This window comes from Mytilus californianus, unplaced genomic scaffold, assembly GCF_021869535.1.
Source record: "Mytilus californianus isolate M0D057914Y unplaced genomic scaffold, xbMytCali1.0.p SCAF_3, whole genome shotgun sequence".
In the NCBI taxonomy this organism is placed as follows: domain Eukaryota; kingdom Metazoa; phylum Mollusca; class Bivalvia; order Mytilida; family Mytilidae; genus Mytilus; species Mytilus californianus.
In genome coordinates, this window is record NW_026262679.1 from 33,615,835 (window position 1) to 33,635,859 (window position 20,025).

A 20,025-nucleotide genomic window follows, 5' to 3' on the forward strand; every position below is an offset into this window, starting at 1 on the left:
GTCGGTTAAACTATAAAAAGTGAATCCATTTATCAGTCAAATACAGGATTTAAAAGAAATCAAACTTTTTCTTTAAATGTTTTTCTTGATCTGGAAGATAAGCTTCTGTTTAAGTTTCATAACAATCTATGAAAGTTTACAAATGTAGCAGGCGAAAAATATTTAATTCAAGACCGTCTGCTAATTGCCCCCCCCCCTAAAAAAATGGTAAAATACTGAAAAATGAAAAAAAAATAATTTAGACTGAAATTTGCTGACTGTTGTTAAAGTTTTGAAATCATTTAAAAATAAAGGAATATATCTCCCCCATGCAAAGCTCTGATTCTTTGTCCGGAATTGGCTATACTTTAGGTACGTTTTATTTTGATCAGCTCTTCCAATGTTTTTATTAGGTTTTGGATTTTCAAATATTTCGGCCTCGAACATCACTGATGAGACATTCATTGTCGAAATGCGCATCTGGTGCAAAAAAAAAAATTCGTACAGTTGGTGTTAACATTTTACATAAAATTCGATGAAGTTTTGACAAAGTAATTGATGCGTAACAAACAGTATCTACTTGTTAACTAATAAAAACAATGTTCTTTTCAGTAAAATGCGGAAAAATTAAAAGTAAATTTTCATAATTATGCTCTGGATACTCTTTTGATCATAAAAATAAAAAAAATTCTGCCTATATTCTGTAAAATTTCATAAAGTTTTTACAAATTCATTGATGTTTTAAAAAAAATTTAACCACAGGCTGAACATAAATATTGACGACGCCAACGCCGATTACGGAATGTCTCGCAGGCTCGACAAAACTGCATATCGTATCTCAGCAGATAATGAATTGCTTTAAACTATAGGAAAGGGAGGATAATTCACAGTTGATTCAGATTTTGACAGAAAACGAACAAATAAATAATATGACACAATTTGATTAAAAAGTAAATTTCTTCCGACTGTTATCTTCAATTACAAGTCAGTGGAGAAAGAACTACAAGGCTCATGTGCTTTTGGCCAGATCTTTTAATTTATTTAGATTAAAATATTTTTTCTCCAAAATTCATTTGTACGCCCGGGTGTTTTGACGTAAACATAGCTACGCGCCTGTAATTTGAACGGGGACATATGGTTGGACAACCCCGCCCCCTTCCTGTTAAAAATGGCTGAATCCGCCGCCGAAGCGTGTTGTCAATAGAACGATAGGGCGATTTCCTCTCTACATTTGTATTTATTTCACTCGCATGGTCAAATTCTTAAAGCTCTTGTCAAATACTAATTGGAAATTGAATGTTTAAAAGAGTCTAAATCATTTCCCTTACTCAAAATGAAACTCGTTGCTACAACTTGTTGCTGTTAACGTCATTTTGAAACGAAATTACTTAATTAGTATCCGCAAAACTATTGATATCTTTACTTTCAAAGAAATTTGGTTTTGATTAACGATGTCCTTGTACACTTTTGGGGAAACTGCTCAAAATTTACAAGTCAAAATCACGATTTTGGTCTATCTTCAGGCGTTTATAATTTAGATATGGAAACAAGCCATAATAGTTTGTTCTTATGTTGTACTTTTCAACCATTGTCCCAGGTTAGGGGAGGGTTGGGCGCCTGCTCACATGTTTAACCCCGCCACATGCTGTATGTGCCTGTCCCAATTCAGGAGCCTGTAATTCAGTGGTTGTCGTTTGTTGCTGTTTTACATATTTGCTTTTCGTTCATTATTTTGTACATAAATAAGGCCGTTTGTTCTCTCGTTTGGATTATTACATTTGTCCGTTAGGGGCCTTTTAAATTAGCTATGCGGTATGGGCTTTGCTCATTGTTGAAGGCCGTACGATGACCTATAGTTTATTTCTGTGTTATTTGGTCTCTTGTGAATAGTTGATTCATTGGAAATCATACCAGATCTTTTATATAATATTGTAAGAACCTTAAATTAGATACTTGGGCTCTGCTGCTATGGAATAAGTAAAGATTGAAATACTTTTTGAAAACGGTCATGATGTGAATCAAATTTAGGGAATACTGTCCTTACCTCTTACTATAATGCCTAATGACAGTTCTTCAGAAAACATAATTGACCGATGAATGGAAAGCCGATTACAATATAATATTAGTTCCTTAATATCTTAAAAAAACAGAGACATTCCGGTGATAGGATTGGCGATTATTTTAGTACATAAATCATTTTTAAAACCCCTTCTAAACAATTTAAGGATCAAGGAGTGCTGTACAATATCATAATTGGAGGTGTCAGACTTGAAAAACTGTGAGCAGATATCCCGAATGCATATACCACCGTTACTCTCATATTTGTGTTGATCTCGAAAATCGAAAACAACATAAAGGTTTATACAAACAAAATTAATCAGGTGGCGAGGCGCATCATGCCAGACTGATTGATTGATTGATTGGTGTTTAACGCCAATTTCAATCCTATTTTGCTATTTCTCGTGGCTGTCAGTTTTTATTGGTGGAGGAAGCCGGAGTTCCCGGAGAGAACAAACGACCCTCAGTCGGAAAACTGACAATCCTAGTCAATTAAGATCGGAGTCGAGCGCACCTGTCACGTGCGGGATTTGAACTTACAACCTCAGTGTGGACAGGCTAGCACCATGTCAGAGAGTCATATAACATCTCATTTTTTTTTCGCTTTCTACGTTTTAGGCATTTTTTACTGTTATATTGAAATGCGACGTCATAGCGGATAAGGCCCTTTTCCGCCATGATTTCAGGGATGAAAGAAATGACTAAAAATGTGTACCAAAACGCCATGAAGGTCGTTAAAGTATACATGTAATTATTTTAATGAAATGTGATGAAACAAAAGGCAAAATGCCAATTATTGCACAATATTCAATTATATTGCATACACATGCATTGAGTATTCCAACTCTGAAATATTACCAATCGGTAATCTTGAAACTCACAGTTTTAAGTTAACCGGTATTCAAAATTTCATAATTTCTTACAAAATGTATACTTCATTTATACAAAATGGAGATTAACGTGGTTAATTTTACTAATTAAATCGTCAAAATAATTCGGTTCATTCATTCAGTTCACTTCGCTAATTTTTCAAATTTTGCTACTGCTATCGACTCCCGATAAGGAAAATTACTAAATTGAGATGTGCAAATATTAGATTTCCTGTAGAAACTGAAAGATGGGCCACGATACCTAAAGAGAAAAGAATTTGTAACATTTGAAAAAACGGAATCAGGAATGAATTGATTATTTATTCCAATGTGCATTTCCACCACTTGAACAACTTCGAAGAAATATGTACCTAGTTACTAATAGTACAAATCCAAATGAGATATAAAATGAAAAATACGTTATCATTATGTCATGTTCGACTATACAAAAATCTGTCCTTGTTCCTGAAAAAAATCTCGAAGTATTTTTTAGAAAAATCATGTTTCAGATTGTGCTTTTATAGCACTAAATAATTTGTTGAAACATGATATCATATTTTCGATCTGGGTGTATGTTTTCTGTATTTTTACAGTCTCGCTTGCCATCATTTATGTATATAATGTTTGTTTATTGTCCTCTTATACACTCAAGGTGTCTGAGGTTAAATAAAGAATTTTGAACTTTGAATTTTGATTCATTAATCGATGTACATGTAAGATAGTAATGATGATTCTTGGAAGATAATCTCATTCGGTGGTTTTGGAGACATTGCGAATGAAAAGTATATCTATGCAAAATGACTAATGTTTCTGACAATGTATTTATCAAAGTTGTACAAAAATCGAACATGTAAAAATGTTGTTTGTTTATAGTTGACACGTGTTTGGTTATTTATAGTAAGGTCGGTTCCATTTGGATATTGAGTTCATGCACGAGTGAAATAAGTTGGTTTCAAGTCATTAGAGCCATTGCAGTCAAAGTGTACAGTACCAGCTGCTTAATTTCGGTGTATTTACACGAACTTTCCACATTATATTACTCATATTAAAAAAATCGTAAGGGTTCCGCGGAACCCAGTGTCTCGCCTACTTTTGCTGTTAATCGCAGGCTAAAAAAAAAACGAAAAAAAATAATAAAAATATTCCTCTCTATACTATCTTTTGATTGTAAGTAGCTTCTGTCCAAGTTTGGTAAAAATCCAGGATAGTTTATGAATCTAATAAATGTTTTAAAAACTTAAACTGCAGACTGTATGTCATGTTAACTGGAAGAAAAACTAAGTCCATTTATAAGTAAAAATTAGGAAAAAATGGAACAAATTTATAACAAAATTTCCTTCTAGATACTAGCTATTAATCATAAACAAGCTTCTGTCTAAGTTTGGTACAAATCCAAGATAGTTTAAGAAAGTTGTTAAAATTTTAAAAACTTTAACCACAGAGTGAACGTAATGTTAACTGGCAGAAAAACTAAGTCCATTTATAAGTAAAATACTGAAAAAATGATATTTTTTTTTTACAAAATTTACTATTGGATATTATCTTATGATCATAAACAAGCTTCTGTCCAAGTTTGGTAGAAATCCAGGATAGTTTAAGAAAGTTATTAAAATTAAAAAAACTTTAACCACAGAGTGAATATTTGTGGACGCCGCCGCCGCCGACGACAACGACGACGACGACGACGGAACGTAGGATCGCTATGTCTCGCTTTTTCGACAAATGTCGAAGGCTCGACAATGAGCGCTTGTCTCTGCAAGTGGTGTCTCCCATGTGAGAGTTTGTGGTTATTTGATAAATATTTTATGTTCGTTTGAGTTAACGAATTAGAATTTAAGATATAAAACACGCGCATTACGCAATTGGATTGAAAAGGCATAAGCAAATAATTATAATTTTGACAGTTCTATTTTGGAACCCATTTTCAACCCCTAAACAAACGTTGTAAAAATAGAAAATTAAAAGAGGCATAAAACTGACCTTTGAAAAGAATCTGAATACACTAATTTTAAAATCCTTTGCAATGAATGGCTAGATATGTCTTATTTTCGATGCAAAATATAGTTAGCGTGCATTTGGTGTCCAGGATACACGTATATGTATGGGGTAAACAAATTAGTACAAATCTAGACACCGCGGTTTTATATATAAATAGCGGACACAAGTGGACTCAAATCTATTTCCATATATTATTAAGAATTAAAGAAACAAAGGATACAGGCGGAAACAAATGGACACAAGGTTATTTCTATATAAAAATTATGGAAACTGGAGGCTACAAGGTTTATATTTGTGGTTCAAAGAACAATGCCCCCTATTTGGGACATACAAAAAGGTGCAATAAAAATATTCTCACCTCTGTGAAGAGTATTACTATATTAACAAATCGCCCACAAAATGCAGTAAAAATCATCCGAAAAGGGTCGCAATTATTTAAATAAGAAATCGCCAAGACAACTTCAGCCATGTTGACTTTTCTATTTGTAGATCTTGCTAGTATTTTCTGCTTTTAAAGTTTCTATTTATTTTAGTTTTCAAGATAAAAGGCAAAAATGAAGATTTTCTCTATTTATTAAGAGTTTTCCAGATAAAACAGATTTGCATTTGACACCTATGTTCTACTGTAAGCCATGTTGACCATGTTGGTTGGAAAGCACTTAACTAGATACCCCAATGAATAGTTTGGTCAAGTTTGGTTAAATTTGGCCTAGCAGTTTCAGAGATATTTTTTCTAAAATTAACAACGACGCACACAGTGATGAGAATAAATAAATAAGGTAACTAAGGGACACTCAATGTACTGTCAAAGTGTACTGTCAATGTCAAAACCATTTATGTGGACATTGACCTGTACTCGATGATCAATGAAACTGAACAAATTTCTAAGGATTGGACCAAGTGGTACTATCATGAATCACCATCCAGAATGCAAAGAAATGTAGTTTTTAAGCAATTCCAAGGCAGGTCTTTTGAAGGATAAATGTCAAAACCATATCAAAAGCAAACTAGACCCGTGTATGCTTCAAAAGATGTGAGCATGCAGTATTATCATAAAAAAGATGAAACCCATAATACAGGTGTAATACCACCAAATTATAGTACGTCACATCCGGTTGCATACGAAGAAGGTTCGAAAAAAATATCCCCTTGAATTTGCCAGTTGAAGGCAATTTATCCAACATTTTATTGCAGTAAAAAAAAATTCCGAGTCATAAACACAGCTTGGGTGTTTCAAAGCATCATTCTTTTTTATTAGCTCACCTGGCCTAAAAGGCCAAGTGAGCTTTTCTCATCACTTGGCGTCCGTCGTCCGTCGTCGTAACTTTTTACATTTTGAAGTTCTTCTAAGGATCATTAATTGGAATGAAACCAAACATTGCATGAATATTCCTTATGAATGAATATTCCTTATGAGGTTTTGACCAAGTGTTGTTACTTTGTAGCTGATCCATCATCCAAGATGGCCGCCAGTGGGGGGGGGGGGCTTCGTTTAACATAGGACCATATGGACAATACATACAAATGTTTTCTTTTAGAGAAACACTGAATGGAATGAAACCAAACATGAAATGAATGTTCCTAATGAGGCGCTTACCAAGTGTTGTTACTTTGTAGCCAATCAATTATCCAAGATGGTTTCCAGCGGGGAACTTAGTTTAACAAAGGACCCTATGTGAAATACATACAAAAGTCTTCTTTTGAAGAACCACTGAATGTAATGAAACCAAACATGGCATGAATGTTCCTTATGAGGTGCTGACCAAGTGTTACTTTGTAGCAAACTTGGTCTCAATTATTATTAGGGTATCTGTTATGATTTTAATCTATTTTTACATGATTTCCACAACCAAAGTAGAACCAGGTGAGCGACACAGGATCGTCAGAGCCTCTGGTTTGGTGTTTCTATTGACTATTTAGGAAAATTGAGGTTACATGGTTACAAAAGCTTGTACACAGGAAAAAAGGGGAGAACATTTGATTGGTGAACTTCCAGCGATGGTAATCATCGTATATGCAATGACATGTTATTTGAAATTTTGTCTGTAGCCATACAGCTAGAAAGAATAAAACTTGATTAAAGCAAGTATTTCTTTATTTGGAACAAAGATAAATTTTTAGAAGAGTGCAAATTTAACAAAGACTAATGGGGGAAAACAATGGTAATATTACACCTCTAAAGGTAAGCAAGACAAAATCGAACTTGACCTACATTTTATTGTTGTCCATGACATTAAGCAAATTGTAATTAATCGGAGTGGAAAGCAAACTTGAGACAGGACAAAGGGATGGATGAACATGTGCATCACCATGGAAGGGGTTAATGAGCTGTAACATAGGTTTTGTCAAAAAAAAAAAAAAAATTCATTTACGAATCTTTCCAAATATTTAGGCTTAAACAAAACAAATAATATATTCATATTGCCGATAACCTGGACATCGGATTTTATCTTCATTAAAACAATAAACATGCATACAAGGATAAGCATAAATACATAAACAAAATCGTAGCAATTGATGAAATGCTCTTACATTGTATTTTATGTGAAATATCAAATAATGGCAAAAATTCTATCATCGACGACCCCGCCGACATGGAACAACCAACTAAAAGCTGAAAATGTAGTGGGTAAAAAATTGAAAAATTCCAATACCCAATGCTAGGAAGATTGTCTAAGGAGGTATACTTGAACAGTTTTAAAGAAATCCTTATTATTCAAAACAGACTGCTGGCCAGAAGTGTTGGATTATAAATTATTTTTCAATGTAAATCCTTGAAACATGGGAAAATTTAATTCTAAAGCATCATGATAAATACCAAAATAACACTTCCTAAACCTATCGTAACTACTTTTATGCCACTGTAGTACATCATCATAGTATTAGATGAAGACAGATCTGCATCATGAGTTAGGTGTAATTAGAAAAAAATATTATTGTACAAAATACATGAAAGTATTGTTGATTCATTTTATTTCCTGGATACCAGATCTCAGTGTTTGTTATAAAAAAAAAACCTTGATAACTGAAGATGTCCAGTACTGCCCTGCTTGCACCTTTTTGTGCGAGGCATACACAAATATTGATTGTAATACTAAAAAACTCAATTCAATTAATTCAATGTTTTATGAATGTGTCATCTCTCAACATTGTAAAACAACACTAAATAAAATGAGCCATTCTATACAGAATTATAAAGACTATTAAAATGTATAGATATAATACATTAAACAATATGAAATAAAGTACTACATGTATTTTCCATATATAAAATTTCAACGCCTTTTTAAAATCAAATAACAGATTTGGAACACATGTATCATATTTACATCTGAGAATAAAAACACAAACTTTTGGTTATCATCTAAAGTATTAAAACTTTCATTATAAGTTTCAGCAACATAATATAAATGGTTTCTAAAATCTTCGTAAAGAGGACATCTTAATAAAACAATAATTGTGCTTCGTCTTCAATAAAACTATAACATATATGGCACAAGCTAAAACAATATTTCCATATTTCCCAGTTTAAATCCTTAGTGGAGCAACACCACATCTAAATTTGAGAAAAGCACTTCTGTGACTGAAATTCATTTTGACATTAAAAGTTTTTCAGTCAAACAACATAATTAGTGTCCATATTTTCAGGAAACCATAAATGACTTGAATTCAGTTCAGAGAAGGTTTTCCTTACTAAAAAGTTCCAGTTTTCAGCACACTTATGCTTAATGATCATTCTATCAGCCCACTAATGAACTTTTGCATTTATCCGACCTTAGCTCATGTGATTTAATCTACACCACAAACGAATAATACTTTTCCACTGCTTATCAAAAATAGGTGGTATTAACTACATACTTGTGCCCAATATAAACAATGCAAACATAATCTTAGTTTGCGGACAGCCCGTCATGCTCGATGGACGCCAGATTGTATTATAAATATTCACAAATTCAATAAATCATTATTATTGCAATGCATATATAATTCAAAATCATACAATTCCTATGTATATATTATCCCATGGAAGTAAAATATAATACTTCCATGATTTTCCTAAATACACCAAAACAAACTTTTGACTAAATGCACCCCTTCATAGACAGTCAAGGCCGGCCAGGAACAACTAGAGATAAAAAACGATATAATCGATCAAAAAGCTCTAGAAACCTGTGTCAGTGGATGCCAAGTGCGCAATCCCGTCTCCAGGGTCAGGTGCTCTGACCTACACCATAAAACATGTGTGTATTGACAAATCAAATGCAATATAAAATAAAATTATCAACGTATAATACAATAATACCCAAGTCTCCAGTAACTGCAGCATTTGGTGCATATTTTTCTACTTCTAGAAAATCTATAGGCCCCATTATGTATGGAATTTATACAAGAATATCTTTTCACACCCCATATACCTTTTCATATTCTATTATAGGACAAACCAAACTTTCATATAATTTTACAAATACATCGAAACAAACACCCCCTAAAAGTTTACACTTGGCTATTACCATCTCTAAAGCTCTATTCCCTGAAGATGCAACGGCTTTTGCAGTGATATTATAGTCTAAATGCTTGTTTAAAACGAGACCAAGTATCATTACTAGAAGACTTTATAGTATGACCATTACAATTAAAAATTACATCATATCTAGGTATAGATGGTGGACTAAATTGTACAATGTTACTCTTGTTTGTATTAATTGTCATACAATTGTCTTCAAATCATGTAGAAAAAGCATTTACCAAAAGTTGTAGCTCTTTTTCATCGTTTGCTATAATAACATCATCAGCATATAATAAAATACAGTTTTTCATCACCAATTTCTATTCCGCAGTCAAAGGACTTAAGAAATGGTAATCATTAATATACAAGTTGAACAAAATGAGCGACAAGGTACATCCTTGTTTCAAGCCAGTGTTTACATCAAACCAGTCTGTGAAATGACCGTTTATTCTTACAGAACATTGGTATAAATTGACTTAATAGCAGAACAAAAGTCTGTGCAACACCAATTTTATTTAGTTTATACCATGAAATATCTCTTTGAAGTGTCGTAAGCCTTTTTAAAATCAATAAAGGCGCAAAAGATTGATTTAGGAAGTGTTTTTCTCACATCTATCAAATTAGTAAGAGTAGATAATTGGTCTATTGTACTACAAAGTTGCGGTAAACCATTCTGTTCCTCAACCAGTACATTGTTATCATCTACCCACTGAGCTAATCTATAGTTCAGTATATTACAGTACAATTTGTAAGACACTGATGCTAGGGCGATCCCTCTATAACAAAGGGGGGGTTTCTCGCATCTGACATGTTAGATTTAGGAATATGATTTATAATACATCAATACTTTTAATAGGATCCTTTAGACTATACTTAATGACACTACCTAATTAAGTGGATTAACCGTGTTAGCTATCAGTGATTTTGCAGATCCATTTAACAAAATGTTTTAATGAAGCAGAAATTTATATTTGGAATTTTGTTTTCACTAGTGCTTAAATTTAGAACATAAATTAAGTTTTTCTAATTTTCAATTTCCATCCATCAAACTGTGTCAAATACAATTTAATTTTGATACAATAACTTTCCAAAATCGATTTAAAAATTATAAATTATAAAGTTTAAATATTATATATTCACAGTTCAAATGTTCATGCACTAATATTGTTTCTTTTTCAATGACAATAAAATACCAAATGTATATCATTTCAGAATTACATTGACAGTTCCCTTTGAATGACAAAACCATATCCTGAAGACTAGAAACCACTGATTCCTCCACAGAAAAAAACAAGAAACACCTCAATAAGAACTACCTCAGTAACTCCGAAACCCACTATGTTAAATGTTAGTGAAGATGATACCATGCAAACAAAATGTACTTCTGAAATGATAATTTGATATTTGCTTAGTCCACAACAAAACTTTTAAGATATACATTAAAGGGTGCATGAACTAAACCATAAGTTAAAGTCAATTTTGTTTGTGTTAATTTGAAATTGATTTTTTTTTTGAATTTTGAATTTAAATATATTTAACAAAACTGCATATACATTTTTGTTTTTATCTTACAAAAGCAATGACAGATATAACAGGAAAAAGTATTTCACCAAATTGGGTGTTCTGATTTGGTTACTCAAAAGATGATGCAAAAAGGAAAATACAGAATATTTACCGACTATTCTAATTTATTCATATGTAGATATGGTAACTTGTCAAATTTGAAGATAGTTTCTATTTTAAGATCTTATTTAGAGCTGGCATTAATTACAACCAACAACTGATCTTTTGGCTTAATTATGATTGTTATATCATTGTAGACATATTGAGAGCACTTGGCAAATTCTCATCTGATATTTTGAACATTAGAGATTCCTATAATCTTAATCTATAAACCATAATCTTATTTATTCTCTAAAGAATTAAACTGTCTCTTCACGATTCTCAATTTAACATCTGCTGCTGCCATGCTGCACCTTCTACCACTGAAACATCATATGAGTTGCATCTGTAAAAAAAACAATCAATTCAGAAATTAATGTGATGCATGTTGTATGTCAAATCCTTAATTGGAGACAAGAATTTTTACAATCACTATACATTCTTATTAAAATATATCTCATTACAGTGAATATTTCAATAAATGAAATGTAGGACCAATTTGTAATAAAATTTCAAGCTGTTGTTCCAGGAAAAACTGATTTTTATTACCCAACAAATATAAACATAGTTTTAAGAACAATTGTTATGAATAAATACCTACATGTGAGTAATCCTAATGTGCTATCTGCAATGGAAGCATCTTTCATGGTATAGGAGTCTTACATATTTAGGGTGTATCTGTTAACAAAAACAAATATTTTAAATTAGTTTCAGCTTCAAAATCAAAGCTATTTGCTGTTGCAATCAATTCAGAAATTAATGTTATGCATCTTTGATGTCAAATCCTAAATTGGAGACGTATATTTACAATAACTATACGTTCTTATTAAAATATACTTCATTAGGATATAAATAGGAATAAAAGAAATTTTAGACCAATTTGTTATAAAGCTTCAATCTGTTGTTTCAGTAAAAACTGATTTTTAATGCCTAACAAATACTAGAGGCTTCAAGGAGCCTGTGTTGCTCACCTGATATTTTTATTTACAATTGATGCATGAAATAATGCAACCGTTATACATTTGCTTTAGTTTCAGAGATATAAGTCAAAAACTGCATTTTCCCCCTAAGTTCTACTTTTAGCCATGTCTGACATGTTGGTTGGCAGACAGGGTCATCGGACACATTTTTTAAACTAGATACCCCAGTGATGATTGTGGCCAAGTTTGGTTAAATTTGTCTCAGTTGTTTCAGGAGAGAAGATTTTTGTAAAAGACTACAAAAATTTACGAATAATTGTTAAATTTGACTTTAAAGGGCAATAACTCCTTATGGGGTCAATTAACCATATTGGTCATGTTGACTTATTTGTAGCTCTGCCTTTGCTGAACATTATTGCTGTTTACAGTTTATCTCTATCTATAATAATATTCAAGATAACAAAAAAACTGCAAAATTTCCTTAAAATTACTAATTCAGGGGCAGCAACCCAACAACGGCTTGTCTGATTCATCTGAAAATTTCAGGGCAGATAGATCTTAACCTGATAAACATTTTTACCCATTGACAGATTTGTTCTAAATGCTTTAGTTTCAGAGATATAAGCCAAAAACTGCATTTTACCCCTATGTTCTATTTTTAGCCATGTCGGCCGTCTTGGTTGGCAGGCCGGGTCATCGGACACATTTTTTTAAACTTGATACCCTAGAGATGATTGTGGCCAATTTTGGTAAAATTTGGCCCAGTAGTGTCAGGAGAAGATTTTTGTATTAACGGACGACGACCACGGACGCCAAGTGATGAGAAAAGCTCACCTGGCCCAAACCAAAGGGGCCAGGTGAACTAATAAACCTAGTTTAAAGAAAAGAATTGTAATGAATAAATACCTACATGTGACATCCTAATGTGTGCTATCTACAATGAAACCATCTTCATTGTGGAAGAGTGTAACATATTTAGGCTGTATCTGTAATAAAAACAAAAATTGTAAATTAGTTTCAGCTTTAAATAGGGAATATTTGCTGTTGCAATCAATTCAGAAATTAATGTGATGCATGTTTTATGCCAAATCCTAAATTGGAGACTAGTCTAGAATATTTACAATTACTTAACTTATTACAGTAAATATTTGAATAAAAGAAATGTTCAACAAATTTGTAATATTATTTCAAATTGTTGTTCAAGGGGAAAACTGATTTTTGTTACCAAACACATATAAAAAGAGTTAAAAGTACAATTATAATGACAAAATACCTACATGATACGAATCTTCGTGTGCTATATACCATGAAAGCATCTTCATTGTCTAGGAGTGTAACATATTTAGGCTGTATCTATAACAAAACCAAATCATCAATTAGTATCAACTTCAAATAGAGACTATTGGCTGTTGCAATTAATTCAAAATTAATATGATGCATTTTTTATGACAAATCCTAATTTGAAGACAAGTATATAAACAATTTCTATACATTATCATTAATATAAACCTATAATGGTTTACTTTTATAAATTGTAACTTGGATGGAGAGTTGTCTCATTGGCACTCATACCACATCTTCCTATATCTATTCATAAGAGTATAAATTTGAATAAAAGAAATTTTAAACCAATTTGTAATCAAATCTAATTTAAGCTGCTGTTCCAGGGAAAACTGATTTTTGTTACCTGCAAACCATATAAACATAGTTTAAAGTACAATTAAAAATACCAAATACCTACATGCTACATATCCAGATGTGTCATCAATCTACCATGAAAGCATCTTCATTGTCTAGGAGTGTAACATATTTAGGCTGTATCTATAACAAAACCAAATTATCAATTAGTATCAGCTTCAAATAGAGACTATTGGCTGTTGCAACAATTATAAAATAAATGTCACTCATTTTATGTTAAATCCTAAATTGGACACAAGAATATTTACAATTACTACGCATTCATGTTAAAATTTACTTCACTAGATTATAAATTTGAACAAAAGAAATATGTACACTAATTTGAAGTAAAATTTTATTTAAGCTGTTGTTCCAGGGAAAACTGATATTTATTACCCAATACATATAAACATAGTCTTAAAGTACAATTGTAATGACTAAATACCTACACGTTAAACATCCTAATGTGCCATCTACCATGAAACCATCTTCATTGTGTGGGAGTGGAACATATCTGGGCTGTATCTGTTATAAAAGAAAAAATATAAATTAGCATCAGCTTTAGAGAATATTTAATGGCTGTTGAAAAAATTAAAAAATTAATGTGATTCATGTTTTATGTCAAATCTTAAATTACGGACACTTAATTTACAATTACTCTTTCATTCTTATTAAAATATTCCACATTTGAAATTCGAATAAAAGATATTTTAGACCAATTTGTAATAAAATTTTAAGCTATTGTTTCAGTGAAAACAAGATTTTTATTGACTTCCAAATATTAACATAGTTTTAAGTACAATTGTAATGACCAAATACTTACATGTTGACTCTTCCTATCTGCCATGAATCCATCTTCTCTGTCTAGGAGTGCAACATATTTAGATGTATCTTTAACAAAAACTATAAATTAATATCAGCTTTACATACAGACTATTTGCTGTTGCAATTTTTTCAGAATTTAATCTTTTGCATGTTGGACAAGAATATTTATAATTACTATACATTCCATTAAGAATATATTTCATTAGAGTATATATTTGAAGAAATTTTTTTTGTGACCAATTTGTAATAAAGTTTCAAATTGGTTGATAATGAAATAGAGCCAGACAAAAAACTAAATACATTTTACCATAAACACAAGTTTTCATCACACTATGTAATCAGCTCTGCTGGGGGATCTGCTTTTACGAGATTAGCGCCCATTAAATTCATCAATGTTATATCAAAATCTGAAGTTTGCTCTCTGCAGAGGTCTGCTTTTACGAGACCCATTTTAACATAAAGCATCTTTTTGTCAAACTTTTCAGGAAAAAACGGATTTTTATTACCTAACAAACATAAACATAGTTTTAAGAACAATTGTAATGACCAAATACCTACATGTGCAACATCCTAATGTGTGAAAGCATCTTTCATGGTAAAGGAGTGTTACATATTTAGGCTGTATAATCTGTAACAAAAACAAAAATTATTAATAAGTTTCTGCTTTAAATCCAGACTTTTTGCTGTTGCAATCAATTCAGAAAATAATGTGATACATGTTTTATGTTAAATCCCAAATTAGAGAAAAGTATATAATTACAATTACTATACATTCTTATTAAAATATTCAGCATTAGAGTATAAATTTGAATGAAAGAAATTTTAGACCAATTTGTTAAAAAGCTTCAATCTGTTGTTTCAGGAAAAAACTGTTTTTTATTACCTAACAAGTATTAATATAGTTTTAAGGAAAATTGTAATGACCAAATACCTACATGTGACTTATCCTAATGTGCATCTGCAATGGAAGCATCTTTCATGGTATAGGAGTCTTACATATTTTGGCTGTATCTGTAATGAAAACAAAAAAATATACATTTATATCAGCTTTAAATCCAGACTATTTGCTGTTGCAATCAATTCAGAAATTAATGTGATGCATGTTGTAAGTCAAATCCTTAATTGGAGACAAGAATTTTTACAATCACTATACATTCTTATTAAAATATATCTCATTACAGTGAATATTTCAATAAATGAAATGTAGGACCAATTTGTAATAAAATTTCAAGCTGTTGTTCCAGGAAAAACTGATTTTTATAACCTAACAAATATAAACATAGTTTTAAGAACAATTGTTATGAATAAATACCTACATGTGAGTAATCCTAATGTGCTATCTGCAATGGAAGCATCTTTCATGGTAAAGGAGTCTTACATATTTAGGCTGTATCTGTTAACAAAAACAAATATTTTAAATTAGTTTCAGCTTCAAAATCAAAGCTATTTGCTGTTGCAATCAATTCAGAAATTAATGTTATGCATCTTTGATGTCAAATCCTAAATTGGAGACGTATATTTACAATAACTATACGTTCTTATTAAAATATACTTCATTAGGATATAAATAGGAATAAAAGAAATTTTAGACCAATTTGTTATAAAGCTTCAATCTGTTGTTTCAGTGAAAACTGATTTTTAATGCCTAACAAATACTAGAGGCTTCAAGGAGCCTGTGTTGCTCACCTGATATTTTTATTTACAATTGATGCATGAAATAATGCAACCGTTATACATTTGCTTTAGTTTCAGAGATATAAGTCAAAAACTGCATTTTCCCCCTAAGTTCTACTTTTAGCCATGTCTGACATGTTGGTTGGCAGACAGGGTCATCGGACACATTTTTTAAACTAGATACCCCAGTGATGATTGTGGCCAAGTTTGGTTAAATTTGTCTCAGTTGTTTCAGGAGAGAAGATTTTTGTAAAAGACTACAAAAATTTACGAATAATTGTTAAATTTGACTTTAAAGGGCAATAACTCCTTATGGGGTCAATTAACCATATTGGTCATGTTGACTTATTTGTAGCTCTGCCTTTGCTGAACATTATTGCTGTTTACAGTTTATCTCTATCTATAATAATATTCAAGATAACAAAAAAACTGCAAAATTTCCTTAAAATTACTAATTCAGGGGCAGCAACCCAACAACGGCTTGTCTGATTCATCTGAAAATTTCAGGGCAGATAGATCTTAACCTGATAAACATTTTTACCCAGTGTCAGATTTGTTCTAAATGCTTTAGTTTCAGAGATATAAGCCAAAAACTGCATTTTACCCCTATGTTCTATTTTTAGCCATGTCGGCCGTCTTGGTTGGCAGGCCGGGTCATCAGACACATTTTTTTAAACTTGATACCCTAGAGATGATTGTGGCCAAGTTTGGTAAAATTTGGCCCAGTAGTGTCAGGAGAAGATTTTTGTATTAACGGACGACGACCACGGACGCCAAGTGATGAGAAAAGCTCACCTGGCCCAAACCAAAGGGGCCAGGTGAACTAATAAACCTAGTTTAAAGAAAAGAATTGTAATGAATAAATACCTACATGTGACATCCTAATGTGTGCTATCTACAATGAAACCATCTTCATTGTGGAAGAGTGTAACATATTTAGGCTGTATCTGTAATAAAAACAAAAATTGTAAATTAGTTTCAGCTTTAAATAGGGAATATTTGCTGTTGCAATCAATTCAGAAATTAATGTGATGCATGTTTTATGCCAAATCCTAAATTGGAGACTAGTCTAGAATATTTACAATTACTTAACTTATTACAGTAAATATTTGAATAAAAGAAATGTTCAACAAATTTGTAATATTATTTCAAATTGTTGTTCAAGGGGAAAACTGATTTTTGTTACCAAACACATATAAAAAGAGTTAAAAGTACAATTATAATGACAAAATACCTACATGATACGAATCTTCGTGTGCTATATACCATGAAAGCATCTTCATTGTCTAGGAGTGTAACATATTTAGGCTGTATCTATAACAAAACCAAATCATCAATTAGTATCAACTTCAAATAGAGACTATTGGCTGTTGCAATTAATTCAAAATTAATATGATGCATTTTTTATGACAAATCCTAATTTGAAGACAAGTATATAAACAATTTCTATACATTATCATTAATATAAACCTATAATGGTTTACTTTTATAAATTGTAACTTGGATGGAGAGTTGTCTCATTGGCACTCATACCACATCTTCCTATATCTATTCATAAGAGTATAAATTTGAATAAAAGAAATTTTAAACCAATTTGTAATCAAATCTAATTTAAGCTGCTGTTCCAGGGAAAACTGATTTTTGTTACCTGCAAACCATATAAACATAGTTTAAAGTACAATTAAAAATACCAAATACCTACATGCTACGTATCCAGATGTGTCATCAATCTACCATGAAAGCATCTTCATTGTCTAGGAGTGTAACATATTTAGGCTGTATCTATAACAAAACCAAATCATCAATTAGTATCAGCTTCAAATAGAGACTATTGGCTGTTGCAACAATTATAAAATAAATGTCACTCATTTTATGTTAAATCCTAAATTGGACACAAGAATATTTACAATTACTACGCATTCATGTTAAAATTTACTTCACTAGATTATAAATTTGAACAAAAGAAATATGTACACTAATTTGAAGTAAAATTTTATTTAAGCTGTTGTTCCAGGGAAAACTGATATTTATTACGCAATACATATAAACATAGTCTTAAAGTACAATTGTAATGACTAAATACCTACACGTTAAACATCCTAATGTGCCATCTACCATGAAACCATCTTCATTGTGTGGGAGTGGAACATATCTGGGCTGTATCTGTTATAAAAGAAAAAATATAAATTAGCATCAGCTTTAGAGAATATTTAATGGCTGTTGAAAAAATTAAAAAATTAATGTGATTCATGTTTTATGTCAAATCTTAAATTACGGACACTTAATTTACAATTACTCTTTCATTCTTATTAAAATATTCCACATTTGAAATTCGAATAAAAGATATTTTAGACCAATTTGTAATAAAATTTTAAGCTATTGTTTCAGTGAAAACAAGATTTTTATTGACTTCCAAATATTAACATAGTTTTAAGTACAATTGTAATGACCAAATACTTACATGTTGACTCTTCCTATCTGCCATGAATCCATCTTCTCTGTCTAGGAGTGCAACATATTTAGATGTATCTTTAACAAAAACTATAAATTAATATCAGCTTTACATACAGACTATTTGCTGTTGCAATTTTTTCAGAATTTAATCTTTTGCATGTTGGACAAGAATATTTATAATTACTATACATTCCATTAAGAATATATTTCATTAGAGTATATATTTGAAGAAATTTTTTTTGTGACCAATTTGTAATAAAGTTTCAAATTGGTTGATAATGAAATATAGCCAGACAAAAAACTTAATACATTTTACCATAAACACAAGTTTTCATCACACTATGTAATCAGCTCTGCTGGGGGATCTGCTTTTACGAGATTAGCGCCCATTAAATTCATCAATGTTATATCAAAATCTGAAGTTTGCTCTCTGCAGAGGTCTGCTTTTACGAGACCCATTTTAACATAAAGCATCTTTTTGTCAAACTGTTCAGGAAAAAACGGATTTTTATTACCTAACAAACATAAACATAGTTTTAAGAACAATTGTAATGACCAAATACCTACATGTGCAACATCCTAATGTGTGAAAGCATCTTTCATGGTATAGGAGTGTTACATATTTAGGCTGTATAATCTGTAACAAAAACAAAAATTATTAATTAGTTTCTGCTTTAAATCCAGACTTTTTGCTGTTGCAATCAATTCAGAAAATAATGTGATGCATGTTTTATGTTAAATCCCAAATTAGAGAAAAGTATATAATTACAATTACTATACATTCTTATTAAAATATTCAGCATTAGAGTATAAATTTGAATGAAAGAAATTTTAGACCAATTTGTTAAAAAGCTTCAATCTGTTGTTTCAGGAAAAAACTGTTTTTTATTACCTAACAAGTATTAATATAGTTTTAAGGAAAATTGTAATGACCAAATACCTACATGTGACTTATCCTAATGTGCATCTGCAATGGGAGCATCTTTCATGGTATAGGAGTCTTACATATTTAGGCTGTATCTGTAATGAAAACAAAAAAATACACATTTATATCAGCTTTCAATCCAGACTATTTGCTGTTGTAATCAATTCAGAAATTAATGTGATGCATGTTGTATGTCAAATCCTTAATTGGAGACAAGAATTTTTACAATCACTATACATTCTTATTAAAATATATCTCATTACAGTGAATATTTCAATAAATGAAATGTAGGACCAATTTGTAATAAAATTTTAAGCTGTTGTTCCAGGAAAAACTGAGTTGTATTACCTAACAAATATAAACATAGTTTTAAGAACAATTGTTATGAATAAATACCTACATGTGAGTAATCCTAATGTGCTATCTGCAATGGAAGCATCTTTCATGGTAAAGGAGTCTTACATATTTAGGCTGTAT

The 20,025-nt window shown here is 31.1% G+C and overlaps 3 long non-coding RNA genes across 7 annotated transcripts in view; all 3 read right to left on the reverse strand.

Moving 5' to 3' along the window:
• Window positions 1-7,319: 7,319 nt before the first annotated feature.
• Window positions 7,320-11,755, reverse strand: LOC127734419 (uncharacterized). The gene is made up of 2 exons (XR_007997553.1): window positions 11,675-11,755; window positions 7,320-11,419 (listed from the first exon to the last, which is right to left on the reverse strand). It is a non-coding gene; the product is annotated as an uncharacterized LOC127734419 (long non-coding RNA).
• Window positions 11,756-12,902: 1,147 nt separating this feature from the next.
• LOC127734422 (uncharacterized) overlaps window positions 12,903-20,025 on the reverse strand; it is a 38,893-nt gene continuing 31,770 nt past the window's right edge. For 3 of the 5 annotated variants that reach the window (XR_007997572.1, XR_007997569.1, XR_007997570.1), the window contains exon 5: window positions 17,040-17,116. This is a non-coding gene — a long non-coding RNA (uncharacterized LOC127734422). Of the gene's footprint in view, window positions 12,980-17,039; window positions 17,117-20,025 lie in introns of those variants that run through there. The other 2 variants (XR_007997573.1, XR_007997571.1) reach the window with 1 other exon arrangement.
• Window positions 14,122-15,117, reverse strand: LOC127734424 (uncharacterized). Its single transcript, XR_007997594.1, has 3 exons — window positions 15,054-15,117; window positions 14,494-14,561; window positions 14,122-14,195 (listed from the first exon to the last, which is right to left on the reverse strand). It is a non-coding gene; the product is annotated as an uncharacterized LOC127734424 (long non-coding RNA).